The sequence below is a fragment of the Apium graveolens genome, chromosome 8 (genome assembly GCF_009905375.1).
Source record: "Apium graveolens cultivar Ventura chromosome 8, ASM990537v1, whole genome shotgun sequence".
NCBI lineage: Eukaryota > Viridiplantae > Streptophyta > Magnoliopsida > Apiales > Apiaceae > Apium > Apium graveolens.
The window spans coordinates 148649443-148661331 of record NC_133654.1 but is presented as its reverse complement, the minus strand read 5'-3'; the positions used below and the strand labels follow the sequence as shown (position 1 = coordinate 148661331).

At 38.5% G+C, this 11889-nt stretch overlaps 1 non-coding gene across 1 annotated transcript; it reads left to right on the top strand.

Annotated features, from left to right (window-relative positions):
- Positions 1–5701: 5701 nt before the first annotated feature.
- On the top strand, positions 5702–5808 carry LOC141682176 (small nucleolar RNA R71). The gene has a single exon (XR_012559578.1). It is a non-coding gene; the product is annotated as a small nucleolar RNA R71 (small nucleolar RNA).
- The last annotated feature ends 6081 nt before the right edge of the window (positions 5809–11889 follow it).

Here is an 11889-nt window from a genome sequence, read left to right as displayed (position 1 = left end):
ATTTGGATTCTGACGATCTTTACATACACTTATATCCCATATAAAGTACTAATAAAATCTCAGAATATCCATATCAGAACCCCTACATAGTGTGGCATGAAAAGTTTTCTCATTCAGCAAAAACACTATTCATAAGGGTTTCAAAAATTTCCCAAAAATTGGGGTTATTACAGGCACATATGCGGGTGCCTCGGAAATAGGAACCCAGCCCATCTCCAGAATCATCTCCAGCAGCTAACCATCCTTCCCTGATGGCAGAAAACCTCACTCCTTGATGATTGGCTTCGAAAGAAGCCTAATATACTTTGCTTCAGCCATGGGAGTAGAGAACATCGGCCTTACACCACCCACACTTGACAAAATCGGTGGTGCTGCTGCTTACTTATGTTCTTTGTCTCTTGGGTACCATTGGAATTGAGTAGAGAGAATATGAGTTGTGTTTGAGAGAGAATTTGTGTTTGAGAATTTGTGAAGTGGTAAAGAAGTTTGTGTACGAGGTGTATGTATATATAAGTGGTGAAAAGAGAATTATATATGGAATAGAAGTGGGATTTGATTATGGGAATAATGGGAGTAATGGGTTTGATTTGGAGAGGGAAATTTGGGATGTGGGGGAGTAAAATTTGGTTGGGAATTGATTTTGTAGCAAAAATCCCGATTTTCCCCTTAAAACTGCCTTTTATTTTTTTTGAGTCGGGACCACGGCGGGCCGCGCGCTAGGACAGCGCGGGCGCGCGATACTTCTGCCAAACCGGCATGGCCGCGCACTGTAATAGCGCGGGCGCGCCGTATTTCTGTGATTTCAGCGCGGCCGCGTGCTAGGACAGCACGGGCGCGCCAGGCTTCTGTAGTCAGTTCTGAATTTTTTTCGTTTTTAATTTTTTTGTGATTTTCTCTTTTGTTCTTGCTTCCTCTACTTACTAATGTACAACAAACTTGGGTTGCCTCCCAAGAAGCGCTTGCTTTACGTCGTTAGCTTGATGTAGAACTCGATATCAAACGGACAACAAAACGGCACTAACCACCCACGGTTTTTCGTGTCACCGTAGTAATGCTTCAACCTCTGACCATTAACCTTGAATGCTTGGCCCGGATCATTCTCAAAAATCTCCACCGCTCCATGTGGAAACACAGTTTTGACAACAAACGGTCGTGACCATCTTGACTTCAACTTTCCAGGAAAAAGACGGAGAGGAGAGTTGAACAAAAGAACTTGTTGCCCTGGCACAAATGATTTGAGCACTAGACCCTGATCGTGCCACCTCTTGACTTTCTCCTTATACATTTTGTTGTTCTCATAAGCTTGAAGTCGAAACTCATCGAGCTCATTCAATTGAAGCATCATTCTCTTTCCAGCTGCATCCAAATCCAGATTCAATTTCTTCAAAGCCCATTACGTTTTATGCTCTAGCTCCACCGGCAAAGGACACCCCATACCATAGACCAACTGATACGGTGACATCCCTAGCAGCGCCCAAACAGCTTCATCAAGCTTTAAAGACCAATCTTTTCTCGATGGACACACAACTTTCTCTAAAATGTGCTTGATCTCCCTGTTAGACACCTCAGCTTGACCATTCATTTGAGGCTGATAAGCCGTATCAATGCGATGATTCACATTATACATGTGCATCATACCGGTGAACTTGCGGTTACAGAAATGTGACCCCTCGTCACTGATTATGACTCTCGGAGTTCCAAATCTTGTGAATATCTGCTTGTGAAGAAAATTAAGCATTACATTAGCATCGTTCGTTGGCAATGCCTTAACTTCAACATATTTCGACATATAATCAACCACCAACAAGATATATTAATTGTTACAAGATGAGACAAACGACCCCATGAAGTCAATTTCCCAAACATCGAAGACTTTGACCTCGAGAAGCACATTAAGAGGCATCTCATCCCTCTTAGACATATTGCCCACTCGTTGACATTGATCACATTTCAAAACCAACTGATGAGCATCTTTAAACAAAGTTGGCCAAAAGAAACCTGCTTGAAGAATACGAGATGTTGTCTTTTCTCCATCATAATGTCCTCCATAATCCGTTGAGTGGAAATCTCGCAAGATCCCCCCGTTTCATTGTAAGAAATACATCTCCTGATGATTTGGTCAGCTCCTTGGCAAAAAAGAAATGGCTCATCCCACATATACCACTTCACTTCATGTAGAAACTTCTTCCTTTGAGCGGGAGTCAACTCTGGAGGCATGACGTTACTCACAAGGTAGTTCACTATATCGGCGAACCACGGTTCTTCTGCTTGCACTCCAAATAACTACTCATCGGGAAAAGACTCATTAATCAAAGACTTATCTTGTGAAGTAGCAATTGGATCCTCTAAACGCGAGAGATGATCGGTGACTTGATTTTTAGTCCTTTTTCTGTCCTTGATCTCTAACTCGAACTCCTGAAGTAAAAGAACCAATCGAATCAACCTTGGCTTCGAGTCCTTCTTCGAGACGAGATATCAAATTGCTGCATGATCAGTGAAAACTGTCACCTTCATCCCAAGTAGATACGATCAAAATTTCTTAAAACCAAAGACGATAGCCAAAAGTTCTTTCTCAATAGTGGTGTAATTCAGTTGAGCACCATTAAGAGTCTTACTAGCATAGTAGACTACATGAAATATGTTTTTCTTGCGTTGCCCAAGAACTGCTCCAACTGCATAGTCGCTTGCATCGCACATCATTTTAAATGGTTCAGACCAATCAGGTGCAGTTATGACAGGTGCCGTAATCAAACTCTTCTTCAATGTCTAAAAAGCAGCAAGGCACTCGTCATCAAACTTGAAAGGAATGTCTTTCTCTAGAAAATTGCACAACAGCTTCGAAATCTTCGAGAAATCCTTGATGAAACGCCTATAGAAACCCGCATGACCAAAAAAACTGCGAATTCCCTTAACAGATATGATTGGAGGAAGATTTTCGATCACCCCCACCTTGGCTTTTTCCACTTCAAGCCCCTTGCTAAAAACCTTGTGACCAAGAATGATGCCTTGGCGCACCATAAAATGACATTTCTCCCAATTGAGAACCAAATTGGTCTCAACGCACCTTTTCAATACTAACCCAAGATTGTGCAAGCATTCATCGTAAGAAGTTCCAAAGACCGAGAAATTGTCCATGAACATTTCTACGTTATTTCCAATCATATCAAAGAAAATAGCCATCATACATCTCTGAAAAGTGGTTGGCGCTCCACATAGCCCAAAAAAAACTCTCTGAAATGCAAAAGTGTTGAAAGGACATGTGAATGTAGTCTTCTCTTGATCTTCTGGAGCGATACAAAATCTGATTATATCCCGAATAGCCATCCAGAAGATAATAGTAATCATGCACAACCAATTTATCAAGCATCTGATCAATTAAAGGAAGAGGGAAGTGATCCTTCCTTGTAGCCTTGTTCAGCTTCCTATAATCCATGCAAACTCTCCACCCTGTGACTGTTCGTGTAGGAATAAGCTCATTCTTCTCATTTGCTACCATAGTTATACCACCTTTCTTTGACACATACTGAACAGGGCTCAACCATGAACTGTCATAAATAGGATAGATGATCCCTGCATCTAGCCACTTGAGGATTTTCTTCTTCATAACCTCTTTCATGATCGGATTTAGCCTTCTCTGTTGCTCAACAGTAGGGTTGCTTCCTCCAGCAGAATTTTGTGCATACAATAAGAAGGGCTGATTCCATTGATATCTGCTATAGTCCAACCAATTGCCAATTTAAACTCTCTAAGAATTCTCAAAAGCTTTTCATCATCAGTACCTGAAAGGTCAGATGCAATAATAACAGGAAAAGTAGATGCATCACCTAAAAATGCATACCTCAAATGTTCAGGTAACGGTTTAATCTCAAGAGCAGGAGCTTCCTCAATAGATGGCTTGAGGCATTTCAGAGAACTTTTCAACTCCTCCAATCCAAGAGATTCAAAAGGCATATCCATCTTTCCCTTCCAGGGAGAAGCATTCAAATATTGTAAGTGCTCGTCACCCTCGTCCTCTTCGCTATCAGAATTCCCCAATAAGGCCTTCTTTAAGGCATTGGACCTTATCAAATGATCGAGTTCAGAATTAACCACAGTATCGACCATTTCCACCTTAAAACATTCCTCATTTTCTATAGGAAATTTTATGGCATTGAACACATTAAAAGTCATATCCTTATCCATCACTCACATGGTAAGCTCACCTTTCTACACATCTATCAAGGTTCCGCTAGTAGCCAAGAAAGGTCTTCCCCAAGATTATGGGAATTTTCTTATCCTCCTCGAAATCAAGAATTATAAAATCAGCAGGGAAAATGAGTTTATCCACCTTGACCAAGACATCCTCCATAATACCCCACGAATATGTAATAGAACGATCGGCCAACTACAAAGTCATGTATGTAGGCTTTGGATCAGGCAAGTCCAACTTTTTGAAGATTGACAATGGCATCAGATTAATGCTAGCTCCCAAGTCACATAGACACTTATCAAATGATACCTTTCCAATAGTGCAAGGAATAGTGAAGCTTCCAGGATCTTTAAGCTTCGGAGGCAATTTCTGTTAGAGTACAGCACTACATTCCTTCATGAGAGCAATGGTCTCTAAGTCATCAAGATTCACCTTCCTAGAGAGAATACCTTTCATGAACTTCGGGTAACTAGGCATTTTCTCAAGAGCTTCAGCGAAAGATATGTTGATGTGAAGTTTTTTGAACACCTCCAGAAACTTCACAAACTGCTTATCCAATTTCTTCTTCTGTATCCTCTTAGGAAAAGGAGGTGGAAGATAGATATGTTTCTCCCCTGTATTACCCTCAGGAGGAGTGTGCTCAACAGTAGTCTTCCTTGGTTCCACTGCGGCTTTCTTCTGCACTTCTTCTTCATCAGCCTCCACTTCAGAATCTGGAGTCTTAGCTTCTTCAGGATTCACAACCCTACCAGATCTCAATGTGATAGCTTTAACATGTTCCTGAGCTTCCTTCTTGCCAGGCACTTCAGTATCGCTCGGAAGCGTGCCAGGTTGATGATTCAGTAATGCATTAGCAATCTGCCCAATCTGATTCTCCAAGGTCTTGATAGAGACAGCTTGCCTCTTGCACATGAGTCTCAACTCCACCAATTCAGATTTTTCATTAGCTTGAGGTAACTGCTGAAGCTGAAGTTGCTTTGGGGCATATTGTGGTTGCTGAAAACCAGGAGGGTTATACTGCCTTGTTGTATATGGCTGATAAGATTGTTGCACCGTATTCTGATTGTTGCTCCAGCTGAAGTTAAGATGATTGCGGTTGTTCGAATGATAAGGGTTGGAGCTTGTTGTTGTGATCTCTGAAAGTTGCTCACAAATTGAGTTGATTCGCTAGAAATAGCACACTGCTCAATTTCATGTGCCTCCGCACAAAGCTCACAGACACTAGTAATCTGATTAACTCCATATTTAGCCAAAGAGCCCATTGTCATCGTCAAAGCTTGAAGTTGAGCAGCTATAGCAGTAGCTTGATCCACTTCCAGAATTCCTGCTACATTTCCTTGCAAATTTATTTGCGTAGGATTCTGGTATTCATTGGCTGCTATTAGCTCAATCAACTCATAAGCTTCATTGTAGCTTTTAGCCCATAAGGCTCCACCAGATGCTGCATCGAGCATAGGTCTAGATTGTGCACCTAAACCATTATAGAAACAGTTGATAATCATCCAATCAGGCATGCCGTGGTGTGGGCACTTCCTTAGCATCTCCTTATATCGATCCCAAGCCTCACACAGAGATTCACCAGTTTGCTGAGCAAACTGAGTAAGAGCATTCCTGATTGCAGCAGTCTTCGCCATAGGAAAGAATTTAGTGAGAAACTTTTGAGCAAGATCCTTCCATTTGGTGATAGACCCTGGTGGTAGAGAATGTAACCAACATTTCGCTTTGTCCCTCAAAGAGAATGGGAATAGTCGTAGCTTGATAGCATCTTCAGACACATCGTTAAACTTGAAAGTGTCGCAGATCTCGATGAACTCCCTGATGTGCATGTTGGGGTCTTCAGCAGGATTACCCGCAAACTGAACTGAGTTCTGTATCATCTGAATTGTGCTCGACTTGATCTCAAAAGTGTTAGCCTTGATGGCTGGCCTGATGATGCTTGACTGAATTTCAATGATCTTAGGCTTAGAAAAGTCCATTAAAGCCTTAGAATTATCTGCTTGATCCTCCATCTCTAATAAAGGTGGTTCTTCGATCTTCTCTTCATCTACTACTTTCTCTTCATCCTCAAAATCTTCCCTACGATCCTCTACAACTTCTTCCTCGTCTTTTTCCAGAATTCTCCTATGAACTCGTGAACGTGTTTGCATAAATGATCGCTAGATTACCTGAAATATGATAAGAAAAAGCGTAGGTAAGTAACATTGTCCGAGTCAATGAACGTTAACGATCACTGATGATAAACACATAAACTAAAAGTTAACACTGCAGTCCACGGCAGCGACGCCAAAAACTTGTTAGGGCTAAACACGCGCTAATAATTCACGCAAGTATACGCGTTCACAAGTAATATAGAATTATTTCTAGTTCGTTCCCATAGAGACTGGCTTTGGTTAACTATGTAATTTATGCACTTATGCACCGATGATATGTTATCATCCAATGCTAAGATGATAACAATTTGGGTTGATTATAGCTACGAATTAAAATAACACTTATAACTAATGAGAGCAAAGAGAGTTGTATATTATATGAGACAAACATGGGATTCTAACTTCATTATATACTTCATTCAATAGCCTTATTGTTCTTAACCTTAGCATGCAATGGTGATGACACTAATCAGATAATACGAAACTACTAAATGCCAACTTTCATTGCACGAATAACATACTACCAGAAATCCACAAAAGAGATAGAAGCTGAATAGACACCAATTATATTGAGACCCTATATGTCTATAGAATTTGACAACATAAAGGTTTAAAGCATAAGTTATCTATCATGATTATACAGGGCAAGTAAGATGGGTAAAATTACCTACGAATCATGCATAATAATAACACATGAACCTATGCTAGCATGGCAAGTTCTAAATCCTTAAATTCACTGTTGCTTCATTAAAGATTAACACGCTATCTTACAAGTCCGCGACTCTTATAAGATGAATAAGCACAACCAATATTAGGTTATCATACAATCACCACACACTAAGGCATATAAACAATTAACTAAAGAAATCCATTAATAAATCCGCTAGAACCCCACGATAACGATTAGCCCATAATCAGACTTATCATCAACGTGGGTTCCGATGAAAGCATGGTATAATAAACGTAGTCTTTATACTTAAATAACAAAACCAAGTACGAAACAAGAGTAAGGTTCACAAGTAAGAAAACTAGCATCCAAGTTACAACTTAGAACAAAGATTCACAAGTAAAAACAAGAGCTTCTTCATCTTCGTTGAATCCGGGCTAAAACAGTCTTCTTATGGCTCTTCTTACGTAATGGTACGTCTCTCTCTTGAAAACGTCCTTTAATTAAATATATATAGCAGCCCGTGCGATCTAGAAGTCCTCCCATTGTAATTAGAATAGAATCAGAATTCTTTAGATTCGCACCGGCGCGGGCGCGCGCTAGCACAGCGCGGGCGCGCTGCCTTTCTGACATCTGGGCGCGGCCGCGTGCTTGACCAGCGCGAGTGCGCCGTACCTCTGGAAAAACTTCATATTTTCTTCTTTTCCTTGCTGCTTCGAGTCGGCTTTCCACGAGCTTTTATTACAACATCACATTCACCCCAAATTAGCACCAAAATAATGCTAATTCACCTGATTACCTAGATAATGTCTGAAATGCAAAAACACTATAAAACACATTAAAACACTTAACAACTTGAGTACAAATGCATCAATTCAAAGCTTAATAGAGCAAAATAAAGTGTCATAAATGCCACTCAACAGTCACTATCATCTCCCCCTCTCTCATGAAGAAGGTGTTGGTCGCAGGACGCCACCTCTCCACAAGTGCCGTGATGAGCCTCACATCATTCTGCAACACCACACCTAGATTGGCATACATACCAAAACCAAGCCTATGCAGCAGCTCCTTCTGAGCATCAAACAAAACCCATTTACGCATGTCCATGTTCCCACAATAACATTCCAAAGAATCCCGCTCATGTCCCTCCAAAACAACTGAACTCACATGATACTTGTTAACAAAGATAATGGTTTGACTAATGGGACCCGACAATATGTTATCTATTCTGAAATAATAAACATGAAAATAATTCGACAAGCTAATCGTAAACAAATGGACAAAATCGTATAAACTATTCTAACGGAAATAATGTAATCACAATTATGAATATTCAATAATTTCACAATATGCTTCATAAATTGTGAACCACGCACATATATACCAACATATTTAACCACATTAACAAAAATTGTGCAAACCCCAAAAAAAATTACAAACAATCATTGAGTAATACACCAAAATCGCACATATACACACTCAAATCCCCAACATATTATAAATAAACTCCAATAACGTATGTAATCCTCTGTTGTAATCAATAATTATACATAATCCAAATTTGTTCGATTATATACAAAAAATGTGTGTATAAAAGAACTTAGCGAAACAATTGAAAACCACGGAACAACCACTGCAAAAACTCGAATTACATAAATAATTAAAGATATAATCGTACATATAATCATACGTACACGCAAATTGCACAATCAATTCGGTGAAATCCCAATCGGTCCTTAAGAACCGAAAACCTAACCCTATAACCCAAAACAAAATGCAGAATACTAATTATAAAATGAATTTGACTGCAATTGGAGTAAAGAAATCGAAGAGAAAGTGATCAACAACAAGAATCAGTCCTAATTTGCCCTTCAATCGCCTTTAAATCGCCCATATAATATCTTTGATTTTGAATTCTATCAATAAACTACCAAACGGGTCGTGTGAACCCGTTTAATATGCTTTTTCTAGTCTTCCGCAGGTTTTTTATGTGGAAGGATATTGAGGTTAAAAAGGGTGGTGGCCTTAATTATCACTTCATTGCAAATTATGGTCCAAATTGTCACTTTTGAAAATAAAAGCCCAATATGTCACTTCATAACAGAAGTTCCTATAGCGTTTTTGATTTTTTTATTTACCAAAAAACGCGACTTCGTGAAACGTTTGAGCCACAGGGAAACACTAAAACGTTGTTTCGTAAAACGTTTTATTATTTTGAAAAAAATTATAAATAGGTTAAACTGTACATTATAAATCGTTATGCTGATTTTAATTAAACGAAATTAAGAATATAAATGGTACATTAAAAAACGTGTTAAACGAAATAGAGAAGAGTAAATTGTTTTTCTATATTTTCAAATAATAAAAAAAACTAAAACGCTACATAATAATCCAGTAGGTTTAATTTTTTATTAAAATAAAATAAATTCAATTATTTGTTGAACAAATAAAATGTTACATTAATAAACGTGTTAATTTTTAAAACGAAGGATAGTAAACCGTTTTTCAGTTTTTTAAAATAGTAAAAAAAAAAAGTAAGACGGCAGAAGAATATATGATTGGACCAAAACGCTGTTTTAAGATCCGTTTTGTACATTAAATATCAAAATTGTTGCTCAAAACACTAGACGAAACTATGTTTTACATAAAACGTGGAATGAAGTTCCATTTTATTCTATGATTCAGAAGTTTCTGTTGTTTTTCCTATCTACTGGAATTTCTTTAATTTTTTGTTGAAATACAGAAAAATGCTATGAAATATTGCTAATTACCGAAATTAAAGCAAATAAACAACAAAACGCACAAATAGATAAAATGATCAATAAAAATCTTCCAATTCAATACATTTTATTAGCCAACGTTATCACTAAACAAATTTCACTAAACTCATTTTTCCCCGTGGGTGCTTGAAAATCCATCGCATTTTGATACGTCCTCAACTTCCTTCTTCCCTTCATTTTCTCAACATCTTTTTCATGGATCACGTTTGGATAGTTAATACACGTCAGCCAACGAGAATCTCCTTTGCTCGGAATGGGTTCGAAAATACCTTTATAAACCATCGATACATTATCTAATCTATAGATTTGATCAACCAACGATTCATGGCTCAATTTTAAATGCACGGAACAGGCAATAACATGAGAACAAGGAATACGATATGTTTGCCATTTTCCACAAGAACACAAGTACTCAGGAATCCTAACGGTAATGCCTATTACCCCCCCCCCTTTGGTCAACTTTTTTAGTGACTACTTCAAACAACAAAGTATTTCGATCATAAAAGTTAACACTAAGACCCCTAGCATGCACAATTGACCGACTCAACCTCTTTCTTGAATGATTAGTAAATAATCGACATTTAGCTAATTTGGTTGCAATTTCCAAACACCTTTCATCGAAATACTCAACCGTCTTCAAAAATAGTGCTCTAACCAATGAACTAATCAGGAGCTTTCTAGCATCAAGGATCGCATTGTTCCAACTTTCCGCATGTTTGGTGGTCATCATGCCAAAATGTTTCCCTCCATCATATGCTAAAGACCATTTACTTAATGGTTTATCCTCAAACCATTCTATCGTCCTAGGCTCCTAAATCAACAATTATTCCATATAAAATCAAACGTCTTCTCTTGCACCTGAGAAGCCAACTCAACTAACCTATTTTTCAATCCCTTTCTTCTATGTGCAGTAGAAAAATTTGTAGCTAAGTGTCTAATGCAGAATCTATGATAGTCAAGGGGCTCGCACCATCCTGTCTGTTGCATATCAGCAATAATCCCAGCATGTCTATTAGAATGACACAAATCCCATGTCTCTTACCTGCTACAAATCTCCTCAATCTATCCATGAACCACCCCCAACTAGAAACGTTCTCGGATTCGACAATAGCAAATGCAAGTGGAAGAATATGACTAGGGCCATCCACTGCCACTGCATTCAATAGTACACCCGAATAAGAACCGTATAGGTGAGTCTCATCTATATGTATGACAGGCATACAATGCTCAAATCCATCAATGTTTGGTTTGAAAGTCCAGAATAGTCTCTTGAATGTCACTTCCTGTTCCAAATAAAGACATAATATACTCGTTAACTCCAAAATATTACATAAATATGAAAAATCATTTAAAATGTATCCTAGTATAAAAAAATAGAATACCTCTAAGCTCCCACAATCTTCCATCTCATCCTCCTTAAAAAACCAATCAACCTTGGTTCTCACATTAAAACATTGTAACACTTCCATCAAAAAAGGGAGGTCTTCATATGATCCTTCCCAAGATCCATGTTCTTTATCTATTTCTAGCTTTTTGGTATCTCTAATCTTTTTTCTTCCCGGTTGGTAACCAAAAATACTTTTCACCGTGGCCATTAACACTTTTTCCTTAACCGTGGGATCGACTACGATTTGATCCTTAACTAGTTCAAGAATATCATGAGATGTCAAATTAGGATGGTCTTGGATAACGGTGGTACGCAAACATGTGTGTGGTCCCGAAGTTTCCATAATTTGGAGTTTCCCAAGTGATTTTCACAACCTAGCTTTTAAACTTCATTCACAATCACTATCCTTATTCTTACAAACCACATTCCAATACACCTCACTTGATCTAACCACCTTAATCTTTTGATGATTCCAGATATAAAAATCTCTAACCGTATGTATCAACACTTTTTTTGAGTCGAATATCATTCCCTCCCTCAACTCCATTGGCTCCAATGTCTCCTCCCGTATAATCAAAGTTGACTCAACAACATCATAAGCATCCAAACCTCTACTACTAACCATATCATCACCAATATACATACTACTAGTAGTTTGATAATCAAACCCCCACTACCACTCCTCTCGAAAACTCTCGAACAAGTTTTCACAACTC